At 34.9% G+C, this 20,160-nt stretch overlaps 1 protein-coding gene and 1 pseudogene across 1 annotated transcript in view; one reads left to right on the forward strand and one right to left on the reverse strand.

The window, feature by feature from the left end:
- The window catches only part of LOC150105405 (uncharacterized), a 180,328-nt gene that overhangs the window by 57,945 nt on the left and 102,223 nt on the right, over window positions 1–20,160 (reverse strand). The gene's annotated exons all lie outside the window — the stretch shown is intronic.
- LOC150105406 (U6 spliceosomal RNA) lies at window positions 3,155–3,255 on the forward strand (annotated as a pseudogene).

The raw sequence follows: 20,160 nt of genomic DNA on the forward strand, positions 1-20,160 counted from the left end.
TATATTATTATTTATTATTTATATTATTAAATAAATCATTGTTCTGGCGTATTTATATGATAATGTGTACTTACATAATAAAATAATATATCATGTACATACAAACACATTTATTTTTTAACTAATTTTTTCCCTTTACTTAAATTGATGCTAAAGAACATACTTGTTTATTTATGTGCAGAAATAGTTTTTATATTTAATTAAATTAATTAATTAACAAGATATTCTTCCATTTAAAATTTCCATAAATGTTACTAACATTCAGGGGCCCCGCTTTTCCATTTCGCACAGGGCCCCGCAAAATGTAGAAACCTCCTTGCACCTACTGTACAACTCTGTCTCCACCACTACACGTAACCGCTACCACCAATCATCAACATCAGCGCCATCTACTGGCCATTACTACCTTGTTATTCTTGTTGAGATTCAGATGATGTTTCAGTATCTCACAAGCTTCCTTGAAATTTCTTTCAAACCAGGTTTTGGTGTGGTGCAGGGACGTGGTCCTTTTCCAGATGATTCTGTGACATGTCTGTTTTACCACAGTGGAGGAATTTCATGTGCCGCTTATGTTAACCTTTTCTTATTGAGATGGAGTGCCCTGTTTCTCCCTATGTATTGCAGGTTGCAGGTGCTCTGAATTTTGTAAATCCCTGGGTGGGAAAATTGTAGGGAAGGGGATCTTTGAATGACCTGAGTATACTTTTTAATTTTGCAAGGGTTTGAAGGGTGCCTTAATGTTGTATTTATGTAGTGTTCTATTTTTTCTGATATTCCCCTAATGCATGGCTATGGCAATCTTGTTGTAATTTTTTGTGTTTGTGTGCTTTTAATAGTATTATTGGAGGATCTTGTGAACTTTTTTTTTTGTTCCATCTATTTTTTATAATAATTTGGCTAAGAATTTCATATTCCTTCAGTGCCTGCAAATTGGAGCAAATTGTTAAGGGCTCTAATGTTTGAGAGTGTTGATGACCCCTAGGTTTGGTATTGGAAAGTGGTATTAACTTTTGTGTGTGTGTGTGTGTGTGTGTAAGTTTTGTGGTAGACCATTAATGAAAGGCAGCCTGAAGGAACACATGTGACAAGTGTCTAGAAAAGGAAAAGAGTTATTGTTTTCAATCTCAATGGTAAACTGGATATGTTTGTGTCATTTGTTCAGGTGGCTTAAGAATGCATTTAATGTTTTGTGACTGTGGGACCAAATGGCAAAAATAACATCAACATATCTGAGCCAGATTCTTTGGACTATAGGCTTGCTGAATCTAGAACTTGTTGCTCAAAGTCTTCCATGTAAAAGTTTGCTATAAAAGGAAAAGTGGTGAGCCCATGGGCATGCCCTCTTTTTGCAACTAGAAATTATTTTGCCACACAGGAAATACCTGGAGTACATGGCAAAGAAGACTGTGATATTGGATGGAAATATATTCTGTAGGAGAAGAATAGTATCATTGATCGTGCCATTAGTGAAAAGGGCAATTATATGAAAGCTGACTAACACATTTTTGTTGTTGAGTGTAATTTTTTAATTTTGTTGAAGTGTTGTGTTGTCTGTCTGTGTGTGTGTGTGTGTGTGTGTGTGTGTGTGTGTGTGTGTGTGTGTGTGTGTGTGTGTGTGTGTGTGTGTGTGTGTGTGTGTGTGTGTGTGTGTGTGTGTGTGTGTGTGTGTGTGTGTGTGTGTTTATTTTTTTTTTTTTAAGGTAGGAGCAGGAATGACCTACCAGCTCCTCAAGTGTAGCTTAAGGAGTTGGTAGGTCATTATTACATGTTAAAGTTCTTCAAAATTCACAACATCCAATTGCTTCAGTGGCCAGATAACTCTCCTGACATTAACCAAATAGAAAATTTGTGGGTCATAGTGAAAAAGAAACTTGGAAAATTAAATTGTGAAACAATGGATAACTTAATACAATCCAATATAAAAGTAAAGTGAATTAATGAACTTATGAACAGAGGAGCACACAAGAATTATTAAGTAAAGTTGAATTTAAATTTTTATAATTATTTTCTTGCAAATTAAAATATTTTCTTTAAAATGTGAGTGTTCGGATTAATTTGTTCACTGCTGTACATATGTATAACTCAATCTTACATATCTTCTTTCCCATACAGTTGTTTGGTCATTGTCATAACATTAAAATGGATGACTTACGTTTTTTTTTCTTTTGATATATTATATTTTTATTTTTTCTTCTAAGAAAATCTACATTGGCAGTTCTATTCTACATTTACAATTTTTTTACTTTTTTAAAGTTTTTTTTTTTATTTCCAAAAAGTTGGAAATAAAACATCTTGATCTGAAATCGAACAATACAGGAATTCCCTTTTGAAGAATTGGGATTTTAGTTGCCAGTTTTCTCTAAAATCATAACATAAACCAGTCATCTTCACTTTCTTCCATCCTTTTATCTCTTAAGGTTCAGAACTTTATTTTTTCTTTCTGTATGAAAGACTATGAAAAAAAAAACAACTAAGGCTGGCTGAGTGGTTAGCGTATCCGCTCTCCAGCCAAAAGGCTGTGGGTTCGAATCCTGCCATGGGCATGGATGTTTGTGATTGTGGAAAAACTAGTGGTGGTGGTTGGCAGTAGATGGCGTTGGTATAGTTGCTGTTAGTTGTAGTTGGTGGATTGAGTGGTGAAGAGAGCTATAGAGCAGGTGCCCTGCCTCGATGAGTCTATGGACCACCCTGGAGGTGTCTAATAGTAATAATAATTAAAAACTCAACCTTCCATATCTTCTTTTCCCTACAGTTGAATTGTTTTCATTGTCATAACATAACATTTGATCACTTTTAAATGTTTTTCTTTTTGATATTATTACAATCTCCATGGAGTGAAAAGGCTTATCACAGGAGCTCCCACTATTATTATTATTATTTGACACCTCCAGGGAGTCCAAGACTCATCGAGGGAGGGCTACTACTCTACAACTCTCTGTCTCTACCACTCAACTTCATCCACCAACCGCATCATCTACACCAACACCATCTACTGTCGACCACCACTAGTATTTTTCACAGACAATCACACACATTCATGCCCACGGCAAGATTCGAACCCACAGCCTTTTGGCTGGAGAGCGGATACACTAACCACTCAGCCAACCAGGCCGGCAAAGCATTTCACCTTTTTTGAAGCATTCCACATTTTTTTGTACTTGTTCGGCAGTACATATATTAAAATTGGAACGATACAGAGAAGATTAGCATGGCCCCTGCACAAAGATGACACTATATAAAACACTTCAGAAATATCCGTTATCGAGTTACAAAAATCCCATCAGTTTTCTGAAGACAGAATATATTGTGTTCTTTCACTCCATTACGGGTTTCACATCTGGTTTTCGTTTCAGTCATGAATCTAGAAAAATCAGCCGCCTTTATGGATTATAGTTACGAGGCTTTACTTGTAAAGGTAAATCTCGCACACTTGAAGGTTCGAGAAAACATGTAAGTTTTTCATATTATGAATACATTTAAATCAGTTATCATTTCCAATAAATAAAATTTTAATCAACTCAATACATTCATTTAGTTCAAAATTAATCTTACGCATACAGTACATATGATTTGTAATAGATTATTAATGGTTTCAGACCGAGGGAGAGCGTTCCCCCCCCTCCCAGGTAACTCCGTTTTTCATCCCTCAAATCAGGCAAACGGTCCCGTGAACACAGGAGATCGTTTGCCATAAAATACACTACGGCAAGGGAGACAACGGGAAACCACCTTGCTTATAATCATCTCCCTAGTATGGTAGCATACAGCTATCCCCACCAGCCGTATGACTGAGGGGATGGGATATTATTATTACATGACACGTTCAAGGACTCATTCACTAAATACATCGCACCCTCTCCGCTACTACTTTATTCTCCTACGACACTACTATCATTACGAACAACAGTATTTTTGTCTGTAAATTGCGTGTGTTCTGAAGGCCGGTTTGTCTGTACGCGAGATGAGATGAAAAATCCAAGTTTCCAGGAGAAAAACACCCTGCTACCTCCGTATAAGATCAGCTAACTCACCTTCAAATGAAAATGCCCATATAAGGATTTCCCCTCGTTACGATTAATTGTACTTTTTTCACAATATAATTTCATTACCAAAATAAACCAGTAATTATAAACACAAAAATTAAATGCTGTAGCACATATATATATACATCTTTATCCCTTAAGTAGGTGCGCGATTATAATATAGCATTATCCCAGTTGTCGTGCCCTCCCACTATGAATCCTTGGAGGTGTTACATAATAACAGTAATACCTTGAGCGAGTAAAATTAATTTGTGGCTAATATACAGTTAACCCTTGAACAACGCTGGAGTTAGGGGAACCGATCCTCCGCGTTGTTCGAAAATCCGCGTATAACTTTGACTCCCAAAAATTTACCGTAACTACTAATAGCCTACTGTTGACCGGAAGCCTTATCGATGACAAAACAGTCGATTAACACATATTATGTATTATATACTGTATTCTTACAATAAAGTAAGCTAGAGAAAAGAAAATCATAAGGAAGAGAACATACGTTTAACATTTACAGTACAGTACTGTACTGTACTGTATTTATCGATATCCTAAGTTTACGTCGTCTACTTATAAGATGAATCGTGCCTGTCATTACCTACATCAATATTGTCTTATATGATAGAAAACACTGTAGATGTTATACGTATTACTAACACTAGACATCAAAAATGAAAAGATAATGTGAAAAAGAAATTCATATTTGTTTACAGTAGTGGTCTCAAACTCAAACGCAGCAAAGGGCCAGTCAATTAGATGTATATCAGATGCGGGGCGTATTCAATATTATTCTGTGAACCAAAACATAAACTAAAAAAAGAAAGGCTCTAACAAAGGCCCTTTGGTTTCCTGGCCTTTACCACTTACGTAAACAGTTACACCACCATTTAAATTTTAAATTTATAACCATTTTTATTTTTAAATTTTAAAAATATAAGTCCAATTACATTTTATTCATACTTTAAGAAAATTATTTAAATACAATTTTGACTTACAAAAATAAAGATTTTTATCTACAAGTCCTTTTTTTAATTTGATTTTGATCCTGAAACCTGACATCTCTTCCTCTGTACTAACATGTCAATATCTGCTTTTTCATTTCGTGTTGCAATATGAAGTAGTGCATTTAATCTAGAATCTTTTATCCGTGATAAAACATTTACAGACAAGTAACAAGTCCGACGTTAACACCAACCATAACAGAAGCCCCATCTGAAGGCACACTTACTAATTTTGACCAGTCCGCGTGAGCATTTTTAAGACTTCTCAATACACAAATATTCTTTGCCAATTGCATAATTTGCATAATTGAAAATAAGTGCTCACATACATAGGTGCTTCCAAAGATTGACAACATTTTTGCACAATAAATTTTATATTTGGGATATTTGCAGCCGAAGTATAAAAATTTGGTATGCCAACTTCGTTATATTTATTTTTTAGTTCAGTATTGCACTGGAGTTCAATTACTCCCATTTGTAATTCTTCGTCAACATTTTCAATATTAATTAAAAAAGGTGAACTGAATAATAATAATTAATTTTCAAACTGGTTGAAATCAGAAAATCTTTTTTCAAATTCAATTTTCAATTCTTCAATTTGAGGAATGTACTTTTCAGCATCATTATTATTTCGAGAAATCGATTTAAGTGTAGGAAAGTGGGCTAAATTATTCTTTGCCAACTGGGTTTGCCAAAGATAGAATTTTGCCAGAAATGACCTAATTGAATCATACATATGACATATCAGCTCTTCACGTCCTTGCAGAGCAGTATTCAAAGTGTTTAAGTGGCTTGTTATGTCAATTACAAAGGCCAAGTCTTTGCACCAATCTTCATCGATGAGCTGAGGAATCAATTTTCCTTTGGATGAAGTAAACATATCAATTTCTTTTAAGAGTTCAAAAAATTTTTTTTAAAACGACGCCACGACTAAGCCACCTAACCTCCGTATAATATAGCAAACTGCTGTATGGTGATCCAATTCATCCAACATCCAGTTTACTGTTTTAATTACTGCAGTCATGACATCGTTGCATAATACACTCCTGGTGTATTATGCAATGAAACGATTTAATTATGTCCTTGCACAACATTTCCTTTTTCATTTGAAATTTTGTAACAAGTCCGACGTTAACACCAACCATAGCAGGAGCCCCATCTGAAGTCACACTTACTAATTTTGACCAGTTCGCGTGAGCATTTTCAAGACTTTTCTCAATACACAAATATAATTCATTTACTGTCGTTGTTCATGACATAGGCACTATATTCAATAGTTCTTTAGTCACATTCATATTGTCATCAACGCCACGAATAAATATTGCTGAGAAGTATTTAATGTCTGTACATTCGTCAACTGCAATGGAAAGCGCTACAAAACTGTTTATTTTTTCACGGAAATACAGTTGCGGAACACGCTCCGCAACTGTATTTCCTAATAAGCTTATACTTTGAAATGCTTGCTTTTTATCTGGACATATAATTTCGACTACATTCAAAATACAGTTTTTAATAAATTCTCCATCAGTAAAAGGTTTCGAAGCCAGAGCAATTATTTTACTTATGACGTAACTACATTTAACAGCAGCATCACTTGTTGTGATAACGAAAATATCCTCTGTTGAAACTTCAGTTAATTTTTTAAATCTTAAGTTTGTCATCACGCATCTTTTCTGTATATTTATCACAGTTCTTATGGTTTGTTTCATAATGGCGTTTTATGTTATATTCTATCACCACGGCGACACTTAGTTACATATCAAATATGTTGGAATATTTTTTACTTCCACAAAGAAGTATGCCTTCTCCCATTTTTCTTGAAAAGTTCTGCCTTCTTGATCTATTTTTCTTTTTTTGACTTTAAATTCAGACATTGTTATGGGCAAAAAAAATATATATATAAGTTATTGAGGTAACTTTTTATTAACACACTATCATATTACAACGGTAACCTGTAACTTTTTGACATCGTATCGCGTGGCTTAAAATGGCTGCGTGACAAGTAACTTCCATTCAATGTTACCGACATTTGATGATAGAAACATGGTACAAAGAATTATAGTAATAAGTTTTACTTTTGTTTAAAGCTGTCATAAAAGATTTAGAAGTTTGATTTTTTTTCTGTTTTAATCCCCGCAGGATGTTGGAAACATTTGATTTTTAGAAAGGAACTCAATAAGGTCGCAGGCCGTCAGTTTGCAATCCCCTGGTTTACAGGTGTAACGATCATGCATCGATAACGAAGAAGCAGCAATATGATTACTTTATGGTAGCCTAGTGCAAGGTTTCTCAAACTTTTTCTACAACGGAACACTTCACAAATCCTGAAATTTTCACAGAATACCTTGGTTATTTTGTAATATATTAATTAATAATTAATTGGTAATTTAGCTAATTTTTATTATTAATTAACAATTGATAATTAATTGTTAATTAATTAAACATCAATTAAAGTTTAATTTAATTAAAGCGTCAACAAACCATCATTAAGACTATTCATATTTGGTCTTTATATACTTAAATATACATAAAAACTTATTCTGATTGTAAGATCATCATGTCAAGACTAAAAAAGGTGAAAGAAAATAATAATAAATGCAAAAAAAAAAAAAAACGAAAGAATACAGTAAACCGTTAACAACGGTTAGGAAACCAAATTTTTCAGCTCGCGTGACAATGTATGCATGAAGCGAAATGCTTCGGTCATTATTGTGAATATGCGTTACATAGTTTTTGGCGTATTGTAGTTCCGCTATACTACCTTATTCATATTAGAATTTAAATCTGTATTCCTATTACTTTAAAAAAAAAATCACGGAACTCTGGTTTCAGAACAAGCACTTACACACTGCAATATGAACTTGCGAAGAAAGTATTCAGTATTACTAGATTTGAGAACCAGATTCAGACTACTTTGATCTTCAATTTCAGTGGAAAAATTTTCTTTATACTTCCTTGTTGATTGGTCACTGACATTTGCAACACAGATGTTATTTCGTTCAGTTTTGAGAACAGAGGATACGCCGCTCATTGTTGTAATCGGCTTACAGGCAATTTTTATGATCGGTCATAAACAGCGGTATTCTCTTTCCCGATTGTTGAAAGATTTCGATGTGTGAAAATTAACGATACACAGAAGTTATTTGGCGTTCTGGGTCTGAGCTTTTCGCCGTATTCACGAATATTATTCTCCTCAGAATATTTCTACTATGCAATCGATACGACGTGTTTGTGTATGTAAGGTCTGATAAATTTTAACTTTTTATAATAGAATTGTGTATATTTTATGGTAGTAAATAGTCAACTGCATTTAAGTTTTATTTCTGGAGCCCTGCCCGGAGTGCAGGGAGTTGAAAGAAGAGCTGTGTGTGAGAGAGATCGGCCGCCTTTAAACATAGAAGGATGCAGCCATCTGGGGAGAGGTGAGAATGTTAGGGCAGAGAACCCAAAAGTGCCAGGGTGGGATAGCAGCAGGGATGGACTCTTGTTGGGGTAGTTACTTGAGAGATATGAGAATGTTTGGTATAATAGTAGAGTCAAACAGTCTGGGAGAATAGTAGGTATAGAAATAGTGATAATGCACTGATGCTTCTCTATACAAATGCCTAGAGCATCAAGAATAAACTGGTGGAATTAAGCACCTCAGCCTTTCCAAAGATTGTTCAATTTGAAATGTGATTAACAGCAAGGAATGTCCTGACAGATATAATATATTTCAACTGGATACGAAGGGGAAAAAGGATGTGGGCAGGGCTGCCTTATCAATTAGGCACAACAGGATTAACAAAAAATTTTACAGGAGTTGGGAAGAAAAACAAAATTTAAATAAAGATATTTTATATTTCATGCATAAAAATTATAAATAGAAATAGGCAGTGGCTTGAGATCGTGGGGTGCTTCAACTTTCCAAATATATATATATACACACTGTAAGTACAGTGTATATGTAAAAAAAAAAAATCAGCTAACGCCTTTTTATTCCCGTATATAGGGAGTAGGCGAGGCCGTTTAGCCCTATCTAACTTTTGGAGACTGAGTTGGCAGTTCAATCTCCAGTGGTACCCAATCAGAGATAGCTGGCCCAAGGCTATCACTAATTAAGCGGCTCGCAGTGAAGAGAGACGGCTCAACAAGCGCCGCCATCTCGTGGTCCTTAATCCTAACACTCGTATTTAATGGCTGAAATAATGTGGGTTCTACAGTCGATTTCCTTGAGTTTAGGGAACGAAAAACCCTAGTTTCTGGGAGAAAAAATCCACTTGCCCGTGCGAGAGATCGATTAACTCGGGAACCAGTCGAAAAAAGGCTTAGAAAACTTTCTTCTAGTCACCGACTAGATTCGAAACCAAGAAGTCTTCCTTTGTGCGGTCAAGCACCGTGATGTGCAAACACCACATCCACTGAGCTACACAGGCTCTCAGTGTATACGTGTTTGGATAAAATATCAAAATTATGGTAAAAATTTAAAAAAAAAATTAAACATGAAAAATAATGTTTATTATCAATAAAATTATACAGTTTAGTATAATTAAAAATTACTTACAAATAAAATATATTCTTATTTTGTTTCATTAAAATATATTGTTTATTATTGTTTTGTTTCGAGCGAAAACGTCAATAACTTTTTCCTTGATGTTTGTGTGACTGTTGAAGAATTTTTTCTCAGTTGAAATCATCGCAAGTGCATTTCACCTATCCTGATTCAGTCCTCCTCAGAAATGCTTTTATTCTTTTTAATGTTGAAAAACAGCGTTCTGGCTCTGGTGTAGTCATAGGAATTGTCAAGAGAATTTTTATTAATACAGTAATTTCACTAAAAACACAATCTAAATTATTTTCTGTTATAAATTTTAACAAGTCAATTAATTCACAATAATTATGCATGTCAGGTCTACTGTAGAATACTCGAAGTTCAAAGCATATTTCATGATCTTTGTTAATCATGAGATATGATTCAGTGGTCAATTTTATTTTTTCTGTAGGCAATTTATTCCTTAAAATTAGCTAATTTATCCTTGTCAAATAAGTAAATAAAAAATATGTAAGACTGAGCAAACACGATAAGCACTACGAACACTCTACTACTGGTGCAAGCTGCATATAAACAGCACTGGAACTGCGCGATGGACAGTGCCACATTACGCTAATAGCTCGCATCTCACTATGACGTGTACATGCTTGCGCGGGTAGCAATATGACACTGTGATAAACATAGTGCCGCTAGCATCCTTCGCCCTCCTAAGTACTACAAGATGGATTTTTATTATTTTTTATACAAAATAAGAGAATTGTATAGGATTGTTGATGATAAATATTACAAGCAAATACAAATAAATTAATAAATATATTTATATATCAAGAATTTTTTTTTTTTTTAATTGAGAAAAATTGGGGTTGCTGCAGTTCCACAGTACTGCCTATGCACGAGCCGCCCCTGGAAATAGGTTGATTAAACAACAATTCTTGAAAACAAACAATCATGAATCACATTTTCTAAAAAAAAAAAAAAAAAAAATCACATTTATTAATATTATTATTACACAGGTATTTCCATACAGTCAGAAGACTCATTGCGGGAGATCCAAACTATCGACACAATATCTATCATACCTCATCTCTTCTTGAACTCATTTACATTTTCACTTACAACTGAGTCAGGCAATGCATTCCATTCATTCACCACTCTCCAAGCGAAAAATCTAGTCTTCCATTATTAAGAATTAACTTTCCATTATTAAGAAAAAGTCTTCCAAATTAAGAGTTAACCACACTCTTAATTTGCAGGGATGACCACTTGTTCTTCCACCACTATCCCACTGCTGAAATATTTCCCCTTCATCAAGCTAATAAAAAATCTTTTAGTAACTTAAATGTTTCTATCATATCCCCTCGTCTCCGCCTAATACTTAATCTCCCTTATGTAATGTAGTACTGTATTTGTTAAATAAAAATCACAATATATAAGATTGGTTATTGAGGTATATTTACTTTGCGGCATTTTTTATTCGCAAATTCTCTTATAATTTCGTCAACGGGCAATTGGTTTAATATTTCACTTTCTATAGAAAGTACTGATAAAAAAGATGATTTTGACTGAAATAATCCAGATCACAAATGATTCTTTATATGATTTCATGTTGAAAATACACGTTCATCTTCTGCATTCGTCCCCAAAATTGACAAGTAAATTCGAAGTGCAATATTTGTATTTCAATTTGTGCTGACAATAATTCTGATACTGTTTTGCACTCTGGAAATAATTTGGAAAATAATAAAAATTTGTCCACAAAAGAATCTTCTAAATCTTGATTATATATATGTGGACTAGAGTCTTTGCTTCGGAGACAATTTCATTTTCTAACATTGATTTATCAGTAAGAAAGTCAAATCTGGCCTAAAGGGAATTATAGACAAGCTGTCTATAATTCCCTTTAGGAAATATCGTCTTTCCTAAATGTCTTTTATCGATCTCCTTTGTTAATCTGTCTATAATTGGATAAAACATTTGAATTCGAAATTCATCTCAGGAATTCAGATTACTGATTGTTGTCCAGCACAGTGATACATTTGATTATAAGGTTGGTCGATTGGTAGAGCCTATGCTACTAATGGCTCAGTGAAAAGTTAAGCAAGTTTGAGACGGTTAGCAGTTAGAAGAGAATCAATCGTTCGATGCTGTTGACACCCTCTCCCTAAATGAGTCTTTGGACTCCCTGGAGGTGTCACATAATAATAATAATAATCACAGAGCACAACCAATGCCGTAATACTCCACACAGTATATCTGCCCCGAACCGATCGGATCGGCGATTTCACAAAAATTCAAAAATCAGCATCGTACATTATTAAATTACATTAATAATTTTAAGGGTTTTTTTTTTCGATTTTTAAGATATGCACGTTTTGAGGTCAATAGGACAGTTTTCAGAAGTTTGTCTGTCCCTATTGGTACGTCCGGGCGAGAGTCGAATACAAGAGTGCCCAGGGCCTACGAAAACCTTAATGCAGCCCTGGTGGGGAGCTATATATCATGAATTGTTTCCTCTCAGAGGGAATAAGTTTGGGGAGATGGTTTTAAGGGAAAGAACAAGATATTTAGTACTCTGTTATTATAGACTAGGGAATTAATGAAGGCAAAGAGCATATTTTAAGGCAGCCTAATTTGGCAAGTGCAAAACGAGGGATCATTACAAGAGACTTTAATGACATCAGTATAAATTGGGAAGAGGAAGGTGGCATGCAGTAATAAGTGAATGGAATTTCTGGAATTATTGGCTTTGCTAAAGACCATGCCCTCCTCTAGCCATAAAAACTGCTTTCCTGGGATGAAATATCCAAATTAAGTAATCATTGAGTTGGTCAATGATTTCTTCAACAAACAATTATTTCTCCTCCTACTTGACCATATAACAAAAGAGGGGTTTGGACTGCAATTTCTTAATCTTTTTTTTCTTTTTCGGCCTTCCTTTTTTTTAGCCTTCCTTTTCTGACACTGGCCCACCATACAACAACTTGCTGATATTGTCCAGAAAGCCAGTCTCCAATCCAATTAATCTAACCAGGCTGTTTTGGACACATAAGATAAAACCATCAGAACTATAAAGAAATATCTCTGCACTTCTTTGAAACCGCATAGAAAACTGGCTACTCTTATTGGCTTTGCTAAACACCATGCCCTCCTCTAGCCATAAAAACTGCTTTCCTGGGATGAAATATCCAAATTAAGTAATCATTGAGTTGGTCAATGATTTCTTCAACAAACAATTATTTCTCCTCCTACTTGATCATATAACAAAAGAGGTGTTTGGATTGCAATTCTTAATCTTTTTTTTTTTTTCCCTGTACCTTACTAGTCGTTTTCCTAGCATAGATGGACTGAATGGAGGACTTTTGTGGGGGAGAGGCTTCACCAAACAGTGGACAGAAAAAGGCCGATAAAGTGTTGACATGGAGAATGAATGCAGAATTATGAAGGAAAATGGAATTTGTGTGGATTATATGGCAGGTGATTAAAATAATCTTAGAAACCAGCTTGAAACAGTTCCAAGGATGAAAGAATTGAAAAGGAGAAATATCACTTGTGACCAATTGCAAGTTGCATATCTCAAGTGAAGAAGATAACTCATTCTGGGGTTAAGTGAATTAATAATGAAATCAAACAGGAACTGCACACAGAAGAGAGATTATGGAAAAATATAAAGAGAGGTGGAGAGCAGTTGCATAAAAAATATGAGCCTCATGCTAGGAAAATGACTAGTAAGGTACAGGGAAAGAAAAAAAAAAGATTAAGAATTGCAATCCAAACACCTCTTTTGTTATATGGTCAAGTAGGAAGAGAAATAATTGTTTGTTGAAGAAATCATTGACCAACTCAATGATTACTTAATTTGGAAATTTCATCCCAGGAAAGCAGTTTTTATGGCTAATGGAGGGCATGGTCTTTAGGCCAATAGGAGTAGCCAGTTTTCTATGCAGTTTCAAAGAAGTGCAGAGATATTTCTTCATAGTTCTGATGGTTTATTCTGTGTGTCCAAAACAGCCTGGGTAGATTAATTGGATTGGATACCAGCAAGTTGTTGTATGGTGGGCCAGTATCAGAAAAGGAAGACTAATGATATTTGGATTGATTGGAGGATCTTCAGTTGTTTGATGATGATGATGATGAATCCAAGTTGGACAAAGTTATAAGGAATGATGCTGACATTAATTCCTTTCAACAAGACTTCTAGCTTGAACATATGGGGGGGGGGAGATGAATAAGATTTGCGATATGGCATTATAGCTGACAGTAGTTTGAAGTAGGGATGAGGGCACACTGACAAGCAGAGATAAAGAGACAGTAGTGTCACTGAATAAAGCATTAGTCAGACTACATGTGGATTGCTGTGCTCAAATTAGGTCACAATTTTCAGTATCATGTGGAGAGGATCAAGCACTTTGTAATGCTGGTTATGAGTAGGTAAATTTTGGAGTTTGTAAAAGGGTGGTGATATAAAAAGAAAGTTTTTATACGTATGCACCATTGTAAAAATTTTATACATACTGTATATTTGCCTCTTGACTGTAAGAGTCGTTCTACCAGATGCAAGTGATATCAGATTTCTACACTGAAATCTAGACACACATATAAGATCCTAGATATGTGTATTGCTATGATAATTCTCTTTTATTATTAAAAATCTATATTACTTCCTCAATAATTAGGAAGTGAGATTGATTCTTCACACTTCCATATACCAAAACAAAAATATTAATTACTAAGATACATTGATGAAAAGAAATATGCAACATTCTGAACTTTAACAATGAACTGGTGTTTCTTTATAATAATGACAGGAGTATTTTGAAATAAAGAAGATGAACTGGTAATGCTGAGAGCCTCAGCCTGTCCAAAGATTATTGGGATCACAGAAAGTTGTTGGAAGTTTTTTCACTTGGTTATGCTATATATAAATTAAAGATACCAAGAAATTATATACTTGGTTTAATCCTTTATCCAAGTGTACTTCAGGCACAAACTTTGTTTGCTTACACTTGGATAAAGGATTAAACCAAGTATATAATACTTATTGGGATCAGTGAGATATGGTTGAAAAAATATGATATATGGACATAAATAGAAGTACCAGGGTATAGCATTTCTTGGCAAGATAGGAAAACACAGCATGGAGTATTGCTTATGATAAGTGATGAGTTGTGTCCTCTCAGAGTGGAGGATTTGAGAGGCAATGGTGCTGATGGTTTTGAGAGCATATAGTGTGAGATGGAGGTTGGCAGGACAGGATATTTAGTGGAATGTTGCTATAAGCCAGGGAGCATAGAGAATTCTATGGAATTCTTTCATTCTGTGGCCAGGAGGAGGAGGAGGAATGGTAGAATAATGACATTGTTAGATAAAGATGGGAGTAGAGTATCTGATGCAGAGGACACAGAATTTAATGAACACTTTATTGGGATATTGCATCCTGGAGAAGCACCTTTTAATACTAGATGGATGGGTAGAATTCAAGGTTCAGAAGTGCAAGAGTGTTTCAAATACTATATTAATAAAGCAACAGGACTGAATGTGATTTTGCAATACATTTTTAGGGAATGTGCAAAAGAACTGACATATCTATTGAGTTGGCATTTCAATAAGAATCTGGCTATGAGAAAGGTACCCAAAGAGTGGAAGGAGGGTAAGATAGTGCCATTGCATAAGGATGACAGTAAAATGGAAGTGTCAAACCATAAACTAATTTTTATTTCATCAGTGGTGGTTAAGATTTTGGATTTGTTAGCAATGGGTGCTGATGTTTTAGTAATCCAATTGCCTTTAATAATAAGGTAACAAGAGTGGTCAATTAGGGAAATGCATATGCTGTGATTTTTTTTTTTTTTAACCCTTGAGGAGGAATAAGCTAGATGAATGGACATGAATATGAGTATCAGTTTAATTGAACTAAGTGTAAAGTCTTTAAGTTTGGGATACATTGATGGGAGGCTGCATACTCTATTGGAGGAACTGCACTAGAGGAAGTGGGGAGGGTAGAGGATCTTGGGGTGATGATTGCTAAAAATTTAAAGTTCAGAGGAAATATTGCAAAAAGTGGTAAAGGTAGCCTAGAGAATTAGTGCAATACTGAGAAGAATACTGACCAGCAGAGAGAGAGATTTCATTGTATAAAGAAATCTCTCTCTCTGCTGGTCAGAGAGAGAGATTTCATTGTATAAAGACAGTAATTCCATTGTATAAAACCCTGATCAGACCACACCTCAACTATTGTGCTCAGATATGGTCCCCACAATTTGAAGGAGATAAATTAACCTTGGAAAGAGTATGGAGGTAGATAACAAAATTGATATCAGGGCTGTACAATGTTAGTTATGAGGATAAATACAGAGAATGTGGAGTGAAAAGTTTGGTAGAAAGAAGAACGAGAGGCAATATGATTGAGACATTTAAAATGTTCAAAGGTAGTTAACACTGGGGGAGTTCTTTTGTATAGTAGAACAAAGGGAAGGAATGAGGACAAGGGGATATCCCTAGAAGTTGCAAAAGTAAGTTGTAAGCAAGATGGTATGGAGTAATTTCTTTGCATAGAAGGTTGTTGAACTATAGAACACAGATGCCTGATAGGATACTGAGACCATGAACAGTGAATGAGTTCAAGTGGTATGATTGACTGCCAGTACCATAGACAGGGTGTAGCATAGAGGTAGCCTGCCTCACGACACCACTTAATGACAGAAGCAGATGAAATAGTTGAGCTACTGAGTTGTCACTTTTTGCAAGGCTGGATCATCCAAGTGAGGATATTGCCATGGCAGAGGTGACATGACTGATATGAGAACAGAGGCTGACGATTCGGAGGTACTTAAGGTATTGACAAATTGCATTGTAAATACAGACATTGGAATATATAGGATATCAGCTCCCATTTTATGAGAATATGGAAGAGAACTAGCAATGCCTTTGACTAGGCTGTTTAAGTCTCAGCTCTAGCAAGGTCCTAAGGGAGTGGTAGGAGGCCAAAATAATTCTTTTGCCTAAAGGAGATTCTAAGTCTATGGTAGCAAATTATAAACCAATCAGTATCTCAAGAGTAGTGGAAAAGTTGTTCAAAAAGAAAATTCAGGAATGGGCAGATAAGAATATGATACTCTATGAAGGGCAGCATAGTTTTGCAAAGGGTTGATCATGCCTTAGCAATCTATTAACTTTATAATAGAGTGAGAGATGAGATGAGCTATATAAACGGAATTGCTCTACGATGATTTTGTTGGTTTTGCAAAGACATTCGACAGGACACCATATAGAACTCTGTTATGCAAATTAGAACAAATGGGATTGGATATGAAACTGGTGATATAAATATGAGGGTGATTGATGGACAAATACTAAAAAGTAGTATATGGAGGACCATAATCCAGGAGAAAGCAGATGATTAGTAGTGTGCTATAAGGTTCTGTGCCAAGACCATTATGGTTTAATTTGTAGTTAAATGATATAGGAAGTAGTCTCAAGGAAAATATTCAGTTGTTTGCTGACAATGCAAAATTCAGTACAGCAATAGTTAATTCAAGGCAATGTGGAGAGCTTGCAGGAAGATTTAAATAGGTCAGTATGGGCAAAAGATAATTGCTATCAGTTTAATGTGAAGAAATATAAAGTTATGCATTTTCTTGTAGTTTCTCTATTCAGCTTTGAAATAATGTTGGATTTAATATCCACTTAATTTGAATAATTTTGCATTGCCGAAGTGAAGCCTCTCTTTTTCAGTAATTCTTGGTGCCTTTTGTGATGTGACACCTCTTTCAGCAACTCGTATGGTAAAGTATAAGTTCTGCATCACTTCAACCTGAGTATTCTTGGTCTGGCTTGATTACTGACGAGACCTCAAAAAAAGGTCAAAACCGGTCTCCCGGTAGTGACCTCTCCCATAATGTATAACATCATACATCTCCTAGATGTGTTTTACATTATGGGCAATACTAAGGATAGTGATCAGAGTTTACTCCACCTTTACTATGAGTTGCCCTGTCATGAAAGGTTTGCTTACGCTTGGATCCGCCGAAACTTTTATAGTTTCTATATTCAGCATGAAACTCTTGTAGTTTCTCTATTCGGCTTTGAAATAATGTTGGATTCAATAGCCACTTAATTTGAATGCATTTTAAGATAAATAGATTACAAGCTGTGTACCACATTGAGGAAACTGTACTCCAGGAAAGAGATTAAGCTAGGGATTTGGGAGGGATAGTAGATAGAGCATCGAGGTTTAAAGGGCATGTTGCTAAGGTTGCAAGCTCATAGGAGTACTTGGCTATTGAAGAACACACTACTAAGTAAAGAGAGAGAGAGAAAGATAAGGAGATTGTTATTCCTCTTTATAAGGCCTTGATACATCCACATTCAGACTTGATTACTGTGCTTGGGTCTGGTTGCCTTGGTTTCTTGCGGATGAGGAAATGGTAGAGAGGATCCTCACCTTCTTGGCCTCTGGATCCTCTCTACCACTTCTTCGTCCCCAAGAAAGCAAGGCAATCAGAATATGAGGATAAACTGAAGGTTTGTGGTTTGAAAAATTTGGTTGATAGACAAAAAAGCAGGGATATGATAGAAACATATAAGATATTTAAAGGATTTTATAGGATCAATATAAAGGAAATATTTCAGCACTTGGCTAGAAAGAGAGATCTTCCCTAGAAATTCCATAAGAGTGTGATTAGCAATAGCTAGAGCTAGTTTTTTTTTGCTTGGAGAGTAGTGGATGAATGGAATGGGATGTCGGAATCTTTGAGCGTTCTGTCTGTTGATGGATTCAATGAAAGGTATGATAGACATTGTGTGGACAACATGGGTCTACCATAATTAATCTTAGAACTCCATGGAGGTATCCATGCAATAGTAATAATAATAATAATAATTCCATTAAACCAAAATAAACTTAATACTTCCTATTTGAATATCAACATCTCCGTTGAGCATTTGAAAGAACAATAGGTTGATATGCTCCCTGATCAGAAAAGATCTGATTCTTATCAAACTCAGGTCTTTTCCGATCAGGGAGAATATCAACCTATTGTTCTTTCAAATGCTCAGTGGAGATGTTGATATTCAAATAGGAGGTATTAAGCTTATTTTGGTTTAATGGAATTATTATTATTATTATTATTATTATTATTACTATTGCATGGACATCTTGCAATAGTATCACGCAGTGGCAGCTTGTACATAAGCACTGCGACACCACAGCACCCGCAAGGAAAAAAACGAAAAAATTAAATTTTGTTTGTGTTTATAAATAATAACAATGCTTACAACATTATGTAAATACAATACAACATGTTAAAGGTTACAGCTGATGTTTCGACATTGATTGAATAGTTAATAATTGAAATTGTTTGATTAACGCTTTAGATTAAGAAACGCACTGCGATTTAATGCAGTGCATTTGTTCGCTGTGTCGGAATTATCACATTCGGTCAGTTCCAGCTAGACTCGCCGATATTCGTTTGCACTTGTCGCCGCACATAACAAGTGAATCTGACACGTTACGTGCTACAGATAAATTGTAAGCTTGTGCGCATTATTTTTGTGATACGAAACTTTTATTAATGTGTGTGTGTGAAATATTTTTGGTAAATCTTATTTTATTTTTGTTAAAATAACATATAATTATTTATTTATTATAAATACAAGGCTGAATTATGACGAGCGTCACTGTTGAAAATATGAAATGAATTATATTTTCTCAATTATCGTAACACGAAACAAATGCACTGCGATCTAATGCAGTGTCAGAATGTCGAAACCGACACTGCTCATTGAGCAGTGTCGCTACAGATATACTGTATGCTTGCGCGCGTTATTTTTTGTGTACTGTCCACTTAGTCTCCAAAAGTTAGATAGGGCTAAACGGCCTTATCTAACTCGCCTGCTCCCTATATGGGAATAAAAAGGCGTTAGATGGGATTTTGAAACAATGTGGGGTTTTTTTTAATTACAAAAACTTGAAAAAAAGTTTAATTATTAAATACATTTTATGAAGCAAATGAAGCCTATTGGCTCTTTATTTTAAATAATAATTTATGGGTGCACCTTTTTGACAACTCATATATAGCAGAGTATATAAGTTCTTTTCGCTATACCTTTAGTATTATTTTGGTCTAGCTACTCACTGATGAGATCTCAATAAAGATCGAAACCGGTCTGGGTAGTGACCTCCCACCATAATATATAACATCATACATCTCCTAGGAGATGGGTTTTACATTATGGAAAATACTAAAATTAGCGATCAGAACTTTCTCCACGTTTGCTACGAGTTGCCCTAGTTTGTACTACGTACTTGGACTACGTGCTTTAGCTTACGCTAGTAGTCGCCGATACTTTTATAGTTACTATATTCGGCATGAAACTCTTTGATTCCGATCTTTGAGTTTCTTATTAGGTTTTGAAACAATGTGGGATTTAATATCCCCTTAATTTAAATAATGTTTACATCGCCGAAATGAGGCCTATTGGCTCTTTATTTTAAATAATACATTTTAGTTATTTGAAGTAGAAACAAATATGATTAAATTTAAATTTTCAATAATAAAAAGAGTATAATAACATGGATGAAATTTAGCTGTGGGTT

The sequence above is a fragment of the Typopeltis vanoorti genome, chromosome 6, assembly GCF_054136105.1.
Source record: "Typopeltis vanoorti isolate ZY-2024b chromosome 6, IOZ_Tvanoo_1.0, whole genome shotgun sequence".
Taxonomy (NCBI): Eukaryota; Metazoa; Arthropoda; class Arachnida; order Uropygi; family Thelyphonidae; genus Typopeltis; species Typopeltis vanoorti.